General features: G+C 37.5%; 1 long non-coding RNA gene across 1 annotated transcript; it reads left to right on the top strand.

The window, feature by feature from the left end:
- The first annotated feature begins 232 nt into the window (after positions 1 to 232).
- LOC128286543 (uncharacterized) lies at positions 233 to 2,205 on the top strand. Its single transcript, XR_008277148.1, has 2 exons — positions 233 to 412; positions 1,850 to 2,205. It is a non-coding gene; the product is annotated as an uncharacterized LOC128286543 (long non-coding RNA).
- Positions 2,206 to 13,260: the final 11,055 nt, after the last annotated feature.

Here is a 13,260-nt window from a genome sequence, read left to right as displayed (position 1 = left end):
TTTGAGCACTCAATTTAGTCAAAAGGACTAAATTGTAAAAAGTGCAAAAGTTGAGTTCTTTATATATGAGGTGCCTAATTGTTATGAGTTTTAAATTGAAAGTCCTTATGTGACAATTATTCCTTTAATAAGTTAGTGAATGGATATTTGTTTGGTATTTTTGAAATTTGGTTGAAATAAAAGGGTAATTTTGTAAATTAATTAAAATATATTAGACAAATGATAAAGCTATCATTTTTTTCATTCTTTCTTCTTCAACCGTGGGAAAGAACTGAAAATGGCAGCCATGGATGAGCTCCATTCAGCCAAGCTTCTATGGCTTATATAGATGATGAAAATTGAGACTTGGACCTAGAACGGAAAGAAATCGATTTATGGACGAGTATGTCCTTTTCACCTTTGTGGTATCAAGGTAAGTTCATGTGTAAATAATGTAGCATAATTGTTATAATTAAGTTATTGATGTTAAATATATGATATGCTGATTTTATCATGAAATATATGCTTTGTGGTTATTTTGAATAAAATGCAAGATATGTGTATTATCATTAAATATAAAGTGCTACCGAGTATTGGTTTCGGTATTTTACGGAAGATGGCAAGGATATGTGTTCGAGGAAAATCCCGTTTGAACCTTAGGAATAGATTAGGATACAAGTGACATGTCACTAGGATGGTTGAGCATCCGAACTCGTCGAGTTGAGTCCGAGTTCACTTATGGATGCGAATGTTCGAACTCGTTGAGTTGAGTCCGAGTTCGTGAGATGTAACTAGGCATCCGAGCTCGTTGAGTTGAGTCCGAGTTCACTTATGGATCTGACGCCCGAGCTCGTTGAGTTGAGTCCGAGTTCACTTATGGGCGGGTTACATGGTAGCTTGGCTACATATGTGGCACTTATGTGCAAACTTTCCATGTATCCGAATTATATTCCAATGTGTTCAACGGGTAAAATTCTACTCAAATGGAGGAATACTCGAGATGAAAGGGACGTATTGGTAAATGTTGTAAAATGAATACTTTGAACAGGTATGTACTTAACCCTCGGGTTGAAAACTCGACATAACAACAATATGGTAAGATGGTAAATGAAAATGTGATATGAATGTCTCGGTGATGATTATACAAACGATGTTGTATTAATTTTGTGAACAATGATCATGGATGAGTAATTTAGCCTTGACAGATTTGAGTTACTGTAGTAGTGTAACTTTAAAAATACACTAAAAATAGTGGAAAATGAGTTAGAGGCAGGATAAAATATGGGATTAAAGCTTAATGAGTCTATTTTCACATGAAAGAAACAGGGAAGAAAAGAATTCCATATTGTGTGATATTTGAATTCTTGTGAAATAGGGTCTGAATGAATTCGAGATCCCCTGTTCTGACTTTAGAAATTCACCAAAAATTGTACAAAAATTATTAAGAGTCATACCTTATATGAATGGATTCCTTATTGAGTCTATTTTTATAGGAAATAAACGACATGGTCGTTGGAATTTTGTACAGGGAGAAATTCTGTTTGTAGTGCACAGGGGTCAGAGTGGTCATACCCTGAAACAGGGGATACTTTAACTAATAAACTGTACTATTTGACTTAACAAAAAATTCTGGAAATTTTATGGAAGAAAGGAAAATAAGTCTAGTTTCAGGGAAAATTAACGGAACTTAATTCGGAGTTTCGTAGCTCCAGATATAAATAATTTAGTGATCGTTGCTCAGAAGGACAGCTTGTAGTGAACTTGAACATATGTTGTAAACATTGATAAAACAAGTTAATGAGTTGCTAATTGTTTTCATATGAACTTACTAAGCGAAAGCTTACCCCCCCTTCTTTCCCATGTTTTCTAGAGTTTCCAGCTTAGCTCGGGTTGGAGGCCATCAGAGATATTATCACCCTATCGAGTTAACGTTATCGGAGTAAGTAAACTCAAGTGATTCGAGTCTATGGCATGTATAGGGTTTTAATGTGAGTATGTAATATTATGATTTAGCCAAAGGCATTGGCTTGTTATTAAGGTAGTAGTAGTCATGTAAATTGGCCTATGTCGGCTAATGACATTATGGGCCCATATGATTATTCTTATGCATGTATGTTATTATCTCTTGTGATGTGGCTTACAACATGTATGCCTAGAGATTGAATTGAGATTCATTGATGAGCTAGTAACTAATGCAGGATTAAGTGATTGGTAAATAGTTAATAATGCTTCATGAATGGTTTGTGATGTAATGATAGTTATGTCTAGTATGTGGTAATGATATGGGCAAATTCTATAATATTTATTACATAAGAAAATAACTCGAGCATAACATGTTTGTAGATGTTTAAGAGCTCATTTATGCCACGTTGTATGTTATTGGATAAGTATGTATCTATGCATGTGGTGTGAGAGTGACAAAAGGCTTGATAATTAGACTATTTCGGCCACACGGCACTGAGCACATGGGTGATGTGAAGCCTTAACGCAAGAGATTTTCTAAGTTTTCATGAGTTCTCGATTGGGTTCGAACCGCCCGAATGCATGTATTGGGCCTCGTAAGCTCGCATAAGGGACAAATTGCATGTGAAAAGAAAAGTTTTTAATTATTTGAGATTTCATGGCCCTGTTTAGTATGGAAGTGTTAGTAAAAGTCAGGTAGCACCTCGAACCCCGTCCCGGCGTCGGATGCGGGCGAGGGGTGTTACATTTAGTGGTATCAGAGCATGGTTTAGTCGGTTCTCGGACTAACCTAGCGTAAGAGAGTCTAGTTATACATGCCATAGTATTACTCGTGATAGTGTGATATCTCTCGGCCCTAACAAAACTGTTGATTAAGACAGGAATGAGTTCCAACCGAGCAAATCTTGATAGAGATAAGAGTAAAGTTGAGATTATTGAATAATGCTTATGATATGCTGAAAATTTGGAAAGGTATGAAAAGAAATCCATGATTTTTTTATATGAACTAGTTTTCATTATGTGATACTCTTGAGATAAAGAATGTGAAATAGTGGAGTAAAACACAGTTAAGTTGTGAAAAGCGCTTTTATGCATGTTAGTATTCATAAGATATTAAATGTCCAACTTGATTTGGCCAAGTGTTTAGGAAAAGAAAGAAATTTGCTTGAAATGACAGAATACATGTATGAATACTTTTATTGCATGATTAATAATCAGTATATACATGAGGTTGACATTTATGTCTAGATTGATGAAGTCAATATGCAATAATGTTATGCTTTATAATCTCAGTTACAGAATCATAAATGTCACAATAGCATGAAAGTTGTAATGAAAGATCAAATTGGGTGGAGCGCAGGAATGAGTACGATCGTTCACTAATGAATTGTGGAAAAGACCATGGTTGGACCATGGCAATACATGAGATTTGTGTGCGGTGTAAGACCATGTATGGGACATGGCATCATCATTGAGGCGAGGGTTAGTGTAAGTCATGTGCGGGACATGCATCACCCACGATATGAGAGCCTTTGTAAGACATATGCAGGACATGCATCGGCCTCGAGATGTTAGCGATGTCGGACATATCGGGACATGCGTCGACTACGAGATGTGCTAGTGTAAGACATGTGCAGGACATGCATCAAGACGGTTACATGTGTCGATGTAAGACACATGCGGGACACGGCATCAACACAGATGGATGAGAGCTAGTACAAGACCATAGTTGAACTATGGCATCAAGTAGCGATGTACTCAAAACCATAAGGCGTTCTCCAATTTGATAAATATTGGCAAGTGATTAAGACTAAATATGGGAATTTGATAAAACATTAAGGGTAATTTGAGAAAAAGAAATGAAAGTTTGAGTTATGATAAATTCACTTATGTTTAGCTAATATTCGCATGAAATAAAGTTACATGTATTACTGAGATATGTGAAAATGTGTTTATAACAAGTTGGAAATTTGAAATGTTTGAATCAATATGCGTAAAGCTATACTGTTGTTGAATATGTATTTGCTTGAAAGTCAAAAGTTTAGAGGCTTTACAATCTTCGCCCCCTTACCAGAATAGATTTATACGATTGGATTCTCGAGAAATATGTTGCATAAGCTTGCAAAAGTGAAACTGAAGAGTACAAAAATGGAATAGTATGAGATTAGTGAAGACAGAATTAGTTAGAGAAATAATGTCGACTTGCATGATGTCGAGTATGACGAATTCAATTAAACAAAAGTGATGGCTATCTTTCTCTTACGAGTATTCTATGTTTTCCTCTATTCGGGAATACGTATGGTGATCCCTTTCGAGTGGGAATTCTATTGTGTGAGGATGCTGGAGACTGTGATATTAGATGAAAAGTTCTATTGGTCCAGTTAGTTATGATCTACATTTCCCCATCTCTTTAGATTTCTATTCTGATATATTGGAATGAAGTTGTGGTAAAAATCTATGTAAGATTATTCGATGTTCTATTGATTATGGTTTATATATGCGAGAATTATATTATCTCTATTATGAGAAATTCTAAAGCATACTGACGATGTAGTTTCCTTCTGGTTTTCTTTGAGCGATTTTTTGGATCATCTTTATTATTTTCTTCTGGATTATATTATCAGATTTCTGGTATAATCTTTATATCTTGGAATTTCTTATATTGGCTTTTCTATCGTTCTTGTTTCGAGAATTATCAAGCTTGGTTTATCTTTACGAGTAATCTTTGACTTGCGATATTAGAATCTGTTATGATTAAGCTTCTAGCTCGATCATAGAAGTGTGGGGATTTCAGTGTCGAGATTTCTTTAAAATTTCTGGGGTAAAGAATGGTTATTCTGCAAAAGTAAATCTGAGTTATGTGCATTTAAGTTTATTCTACGGTTCGAGAATACCGTTACGTGTTCCTTGGTAAGTAGTCGTCATCGAAATGATGGGGTTTTATTCTTGAAAGTATGTTATGGAAACATATTAGTTGGATTTCTCTTGTTAGAGATGTTATAAGTATAGTTATCTGATTAATAAAAGACCACATCTATGAAGTTGGAATCATTTGATTCATGTTAGTAAAGTTTCTAAGCAGTTGATGATCGAGTATAGAAATGTGGCTATAAGTGGTAAATTAAACAAGTACAAAGACATGATTCGACTTTTAATTTGGAATTGCGGGGAGGATTTGATTTCGGTTTCTATTACTATTAATTGAGTAAGATTTGATCTTGAGAAACTCGGGTATCTGAGAATTGAGTCTGAGTTCACAAAGATATCTTGTTTATTCGTTCAAAGGATGTCGAATTGTCTATAGGGTAAAGCCGAATATCAAATGTATTCGAGATTATTATTGTCGATGATGACGATGGGAAGAAAATGAGAAAGGACTATTATGAATTTCAGTATCGGGATGTCTCTCATTTCCGGGAAAAGGAGAGATGCAAGTTGAATTGTGAAAGATTGATGATGGAAGTGCATGATTATTTTAGTATGTACAGATATATTATTCAACAGATATGGTGAGTTGTATGTTTCTAAGTTTATAGTTCCAAGAATGTCGGTCTCGGTGTTTCAAATTGAGCTCCGAGGTTTATACCTCAACTATGGAAAAGCTATAGGAAATCTTGAGTATGAGCTTGTGTGGAGTTGTTTTGTAAGTTGTGAGAAAAAGATATAAGTGACTCGTGAAAGTAGAGAACAACTTTTTACGGTAAGATTTTCGAGGGCGAAAATCCCTAAAGGGGAAGAAATGTAATAGCCCGATTTTGGGTCTAGTCGAACAGTGGCCGGGACCACAAACTGACGAAAAAAATTAATTTTATTATATTTTTATAGTCTATAAATTTATGAAAATATTTTGTAAAAATTTCATTCGAAAATTTTGACGTTTGAGCACTCAATTTAGTCAAAAGGACTAAATTGTAAAAAGTGCAAAAGTTGAGTTCTTTATATATGAGGTGCCTAATTGTTATGAGTTTTAAATTGAAAGTCCTTATGTGACAATTATTCCTTTAATAAGTTAGTGAATGGATATTTGTTTGGTATTTTTGAAATTTGGTTGAAATAAAAGGGTAATTTTGTAAATTAATTAAAATATATTAGACAAATGATAAAAGCTATCATTTTTTTCATTCTTTCTTCTTCAACCGTGGAAAGAACTGAAAATGGCAGCCATGGATGAGCTCCATTCAGCCAAGCTTCTATGGCTTATATAGATGATGAAAATTGAGACTTGGACCTAGAGCGGAAAGAAATCGATTTATGGACGAGTATGTCCTTTTCACCTTTGTGGTATCAAGGTAAGTTCATGTGTAAATAATGTAGCATAATTGTTATTTTTAAGTTATTGATGTTAAATATATGATATGCTGATTTTTATCATGAAATATATGCTTTAATGGTTATTTTGAATAAAATGCAAGATATGTGTATTATCATTAAATATAAAGTGCTACCGAGTATTGGTTTCGGTATTTTACGGAAGATGGCAAGGATATGTGTTCGAGGAAAATCCCGTTTGAACCTTAGGAATAGATTAGGATACAAGTGACATGTCACTAGGATGGTTGAGCATCCGAACTCGTCGAGTTGAGTCCGAGTTCACTTATGGATCTGAATGTTGAACTCGTTGAGTTGAGTCCGAGTTCGTGAGATGTAACTAGGCATCCGAGCTCGTTGAGTTGAGTCCGAGTTCACTTATGGATGCGAACGCCCGAGCTCGTTGAGTTGAGTCCGAGTTCACTTATGGGCGGGTTACATGGTAGCTTGGCTACATATGTGGCACTTATGTGCAAACTTTCCATGTATCCGAATTATATTCCAATGTGTTCAACGGGTAAAATTCTACTCAAATGGAGGAATACTCGAGATGAAAGGGACGTATTGGTAAATGTTGTAAAATGAATACTTTGAACAGGTATGTACTTAACCCTCGGGTTGAAAACTCGACATAACAACAATATGGTAAGATGGTAAATGAAAATGTGATATGAATGTCTCGGTGATGATTATACAAAGCGATGTTGTATTAATTTTGTGAACAATGATCATGGATGAGTAATTTAGCCTTGACAGATTTGAGTTACTGTAGTAGTGTAACTTTAAAATACACTAAAAATAGTGGAAAATGAGTTAGAGGCAGGATAAAATATGGGATTAAAGCTTAATGAGTCTATTTTCACATGAAAGAAACAGGGAAGAAAAGAATTCCATATTGTGTGATATTTGAATTCTTGTGAAATAGGGTCTGAATGAATTCGAGATCCCCTGTTCTGACTTTAGAAATTCACCAAAAATTGTACAAAAATTATTAAGAGTCATACCTTATATGAATGGATTCCTTATTGAGTCTATTTTTATAGGAAAAGAAACGACATGGTCGTTGGAATTTTGTACAGGGAGAAATTCTGTTTGTAGTGCACAGGGGTCAGAGTGGTCATACCCTGAAACAGGGGATACTTTAACTAATAAACTGTACTATTTGGCTTAACCAAAAATTCTGGAAATTTTATGGAAGAAAGGAAAATAAGTCTAGTTTCAGGGAAAATTAACGGAACTTAATTCGGAGTTTCGTAGCTCCAGATATAAATAATTTAGTGATCATTGCTCAGAAGGACAGCTTGTAGTGAACTTGAACATATGTTGTAAACATTGATAAAACAAGTTAATGAGTTGCTAATTGTTTTCATATGAACTTACTAAGCGAAAGCTTACCCCCCCTTCTTTCCCATGTTTTCTAGAGTTTCCAGCTTAGCTCGGGTTGGAGGCCATCAGAGATATTATCACCCTATCGAGTTAACGTTATCGGAGTAAGTAAACTCAAGTGATTCGAGTCTATGGCATGTATAGGGTTTTAATGTGAGTATGTAATATTATGATTTAGCCAAAGGCATTGGCTTGTTATTAAGGTAGTATTAGTCATGTAAATTGGCCTATGTCGGCTAATGACATTATGGGCCCATATGATTATTCTTATGCATGTATGTTATTATCTCTTGTGATGTGGCTTACAACATGTATGCCTAGAGATTGAATTGAGATTCATTGATGAGCTAGTAACTAATGCAGGATTAAGTGATTGGTAAATAGTTAATAATGCTTCATGAATGGTTTGTGATGTAATGATAGTTATGTCTAGTATGTGGTAATGATATGGGCAAATTCTATAATATTTATTACATAAGAAAATAACTCGAGCATAACATGTTTGTAGATGTTTAAGAGCTCATTTATGCCACGTTGTATGTTATTGGATAAGTATGTATCTATGCATGTGGTGTGAGAGTGACAAAAGGCTTGATAATTAGACTATTTACGCCACACGGCACCGAGCACATGGGCGTGTGAAGCCTTAACGCAAGAGATTTTCTAAGTTTTTCATGAGTTCTCGATTGGGTTCGAACGCTTGAATGCATGTATTGGGCCTCGTAAGCTCGCATAAGGGACAAATTGCATGTGAAAAGAAAAGTTTTTAATTATTTGAGATTTCATGGCCCTGTTTAGTATGGAAGTGTTAGTAAAAGTCAGGTAGCACCTCGAACCCCGCCCAGCGTCGGATGCGGGCGAGGGGTGTTACATTCGCTCACCAATCACCATAACCTCCTCACCTTCCGCGGTCCTTAACACCATTTGCTTAGCAGCACAATCCAAAGTTGACTTATGCTTAACTAGCCAGTCTATTACCAGAATGAGGTCGAATTCTCCGAACGGTATCTCCAGAGAAAATCTTCCCTTGAGTTTCTAAAGGCACGCCCCTATACAGTTTGTCTACCCTAACCGAGTGACCTAAAGGGCTTACTACCGATACCCCACTCACAGTCTTCTCAGAGTGCACACCCAATGACCCAGATATGGTGCATGCAACATACGAATAAGTAGACCCAATATCTATCAAAGCAGTGTACGTCATGCTATAAATAAAAAATGTACCAGTTATGACGTCAGGTGCATCACCCTCCTCTCGACGACGAGCTGCATACACCAACGCTGGCTATTGAGCCTCCACATTTCTGGCACCCCTACCAGGTGCTCCTCGTCCTCGACCATTTCCATTACCACCCCTACCTTGCCCACGTCCTCTCGGTGTTGCAGTCTACCTCTCACTAGTTGAACAACCCTCTGTTCTACAACTGGAATCTGATCTGTTTTCTGTAGACAGTCCCTAACTCTATGCTCTATAGATCCGCACCGGAAGCAAGCACCAGAACGTTTCCTACACTCGCCCAGATGTACCTTACCACAGTCCCTACAGACTTGTGGTCTAACAATATTCACCGGAACTGCTCGAGCTGGCTCCTCTACTCTAGCTCTTTTAATATTCCTATTTGCACCCCCCAAAGGTCCTGAATCCCTCCTAAAACGGTTCCGATCCTTCTCACAATTCTGCCTTTCAGCACGCTTCACCTCCTCGGCTATCTTAGCTTTCTCTACCAACGCAGGAAAGTCATGCTCCCTCTACGAAGCAATCAGCACCCTAAGTTCATCTCTAAGATCGTCCTCAAAGTGCACACTACGTTCATACTCCGTAGTGACTATCCCAATGGCATACCGGCTCAGCCTCAGAAACTCAGACTCATATTCAGTGACCGACCTACCCCCTTGAACCAGATTTAGGAATTCCTTCCTGCGAGCATCCACATAACTTGCCTCAACATATTTTCCCTTGAAGGTCGTCTTAAACAGCTCCCAAGTTACCCTATCAGCTGGGGTCCCATCTCTCACAGTGAGCCACCACTGGTAAGCCTCATCTCGCAACAATGATACAGCTCCCTTCAGCTTCTGCTCTACGGAACAATCCAAGTCATCCATAATCCGTTCCGTGGCCTCCAACCAATATTCTGCCACATTCGGGGCTACACCAGACATGCCCCTAAAGATTTTCGCTTCATTAGCCCAGACTTGCTCAGAAATAGATCCTCGAATTCCATTACCAGTACTTGCCCCGGCAACCCTCTCTAGTACATGAAGCATCGCCTGAGATAGAGCGTCATCCCTGGCACCTTGATCGTGAGACTCCACCTCTGTTGCTGGGGGTACTAGTGCATTTGCCGCCGGCATATGTCCTGAAGACGAAGATCCAGCCCGTGCACTACCTCGGCCACATCCATGGCCCCTTCCACGAGTTACTCTCGTACTCATATCATATTATCTAATTACGAATTTTATGCATCAGTTAAATGTTTCAGTGTTTATCCCAGATGCTTTATGAACAGATAGTAATTCAGAGTTTGTTTTCTGCAGAATCGAAATCTACCTACAGTCTCAACCTATTACCAAAATTTCCTATAGTTTCAAAATCATCCTACTAGGTTATACAGACAGATAATTCAGAGAGAGAAAAAAAATTCAGAAAAGTTCAAAATAGTACTTACAGACTTGGGCCGGAGATTCAGAATGCCACCTTCTAAAGATCCAAATTTTGAAAACTGAGTTTCGTAACTTTGTAAAAATTTTATTTTCGAAAAACCCTTGTTTTTATAAACCTATTCCACAGTCGAGTTGTTGCAACCTGGCTCTGATACCACTAAATGTAACACTCCAAACTCGGCCTAGACGTTATGACCGAATCCAACGTGCCATATCGAAGCATTAAAAACATTTTATATTTTTAATCTAGAAAACTTACTTAGCGTTAAAAGATAATTTCATCATAGATTAAGGTGAATGGAAGCTGAGCACCAGGTAGGAAACCGAAGAAGAGGAGGTGAGTCTAGCGGACTGCTTAAGTACCAAGCTCTCTTAGGATCCAATCCTAGACATGCACACCACCATTGCCACACCTTAACTTTGTGTATATTCTTAGGAATCTAATTCGATTAAGTTCATTTTGAGAAAAGTGATTAAGTTTTGAAAAACATTTTCGTTGCAGAAGTTTTACTTGTTATCGAGATATTTTTAAATCAATTACCGTTTTGAAAAAAAAAACGCGCCCTAAAGCTAATCAGTTTTAGCGATTAATATATCTATTCTAAATAAAACATATTAAACAATTTAAATAATTAAAGTAGCCTTATTACAACTTAAAACCAAAATCATAAAAGTAAATGAAAAGATGTCCAATTCCCCAGAAGAAAACCAAAATTTGCAGAACGTGTGGCCACTCCGAATCCCTCCCAGCTCCAAGCCCACTATGGTTGGGGATTACCTGCATGGATGGAAATAAGGGATGAGTTTGGGAACTCAGTGTGTAAACTAACCCAACCATAGTCCAAATCAACTCAACCACAGAAACAGATTAAACTGGGCTTTAGCCCTATGCAAAATTCAGAACAAGCCCAGAGGCTCATAATAGATTCAGAACAGATATTTCATGTATGCAGAACCCAATCCATATCCAACCTCACGCCATGTGGGGAGACTACTCGACCCACCCATCCGCTACACGCCACAGAATTTGCAGCATGGGCGCGAGCAGATATTGTGGGCGTCACGAGATCTGATCTTGTGGTAGAGGCACCAGAACAGATATTTGTGGCAGAGCCACCAAAATACTTCCTCCATCAATATAACCTATCCCATGCAACAGATATACATGTCATGGCATACACCATACATTATCAGAATATCATGCATTTCAGTTAAAATTAACCCTAGGGGTATAACGGTAATTTTACACCTAGGGGTAAAATGGTAAAATTCCATATTCATGGGTATTCTAGTAAATTAACCATTTTAGGGTTTTCATGTATATTACAGCCAATAACGTATTAATAGAGACGTTTACTGAGCGTTCTTACCGCGTTGGGCCCGTTGGCCCATTAACCTGATTATGGCCCATTAAGCCCAAAAATATAGGAATGCATGAAATCATGCACTCTTCAATCTTATCACTTAAGATTACCAAATACGTTAATCGATCTATCTCATGAGCACTCGCACACTTGCAAGTTCACAAAATATCAGCTTTTCGGCATTTCGGCTTTTGCCGATCTAGTCTATGAGAGGGTGTCAGTTACACACCTAATTTACGACGGTACATTGGCGAGATCCACACACGAACTGCCTTTTGCCGAAATATGGGTTAGATATGGAGAGCCAACCGATTAAGTCCTCAAGCTATTTGTTGTATATCCCCTTGTCTACGCTACTACTAACATCGATCGGTTCAGAAGAATGTTCCTATCTATGATTTTTATCTCCAATCCACCGCAGTTACAAGAAGAAGCAGATTCAAAAAACTGAAGATTCGGCCCTGTTTTTAAAGAAGTAAGAGAAGAAAAGTTCGGCTACCACAGGATTCGCCTATTGAGGAAAACTGAAGATGGAAAAATAAAGGATGAGACAGAGGAAAAAGGGTATAGGTTCGATTATGGAAAACAAAAGATGGAAGAAGAAGGAAAAGATGAGAGGTAGTATTGGCTATGGAGAAAGCGGCTGTGAGGCTTCTAGGTTTGGCTATTAGCAAAAAGAGAGTAAGAAACCCTAAGCCAAACCTATTTCGGCAATCCAAAGAAAATGAATGTGAAATAGAAGGAAAAGGAATTGCTAGGGATGGCAAAACTCATCCCAAATGTCGAAATTTCCCCCTTCAAAGACCTAGTCGAATCCCTATACTAGAGACCCTTGGCCAGCCAACTCTTACTCCTCAAGAGTCCACCATTCGACCAACACTGCTTTCCCTACTCAGCTCCTAAATCTTCTCCCTTATCCCTCCTTACTCAATATACTGAGTAGCTCAAACACCTCCTGACAGACTTTTACTTGAGTTCCATTACTTACCATTCCTATACATAAAAATAATCCCTTAATATGCTCTTATTGTGACTTGAACCTCAGTTCCCCCTAGCCATCCACACGCCACTTTTATAGCCTTCCCAGTGGCGTCAAATGCCACCTTGCCACATGCTTCCTTGTGATTTATTTTACCTATTAAATTCTTAAAAGCCCAAATTACTAGAACTCCTTTTTCTTGTGGAATTAAGATTAGTTAAATCTACCGATTTTTGACTTAGACTTGGGCCTTCTAAAGGCCCACAACATACTTAGACTTACATCCAGCAGTCAAAACACAAAAATCCTACAATTCGCTAAAATTCTCAGAAATCTCGAAAATCCCGAAAATTGGGGCGTTACAAGATATATGGCTATGTGAATGTATTTTTCTTTGAGTTATATGAATGAATTGTTCTAGATTGATTATGTGTTAAGTTTATTTGTATATGGCTTACTAAGCTTTTGAAAGCTTACTTTGTGTGTGTTTTTAACTATTTTATAAATATCGAAGCTATCAAAAGCTTGGGGATCGTCGAGGATCACCACCACACTATCAAACTCTATTTTGGTACCTCTTGGAAATGTGAATATTGAAGTTTGGCATGTATAGGCTAGAAG

The sequence above is a fragment of the Gossypium arboreum genome, chromosome 13 (genome assembly GCF_025698485.1).
Source record: "Gossypium arboreum isolate Shixiya-1 chromosome 13, ASM2569848v2, whole genome shotgun sequence".
In the NCBI taxonomy this organism is placed as follows: domain Eukaryota; kingdom Viridiplantae; phylum Streptophyta; class Magnoliopsida; order Malvales; family Malvaceae; genus Gossypium; species Gossypium arboreum.
Note: the sequence above shows the minus strand (reverse complement) of the source record. Positions and strands in the feature narration are given on the sequence as shown.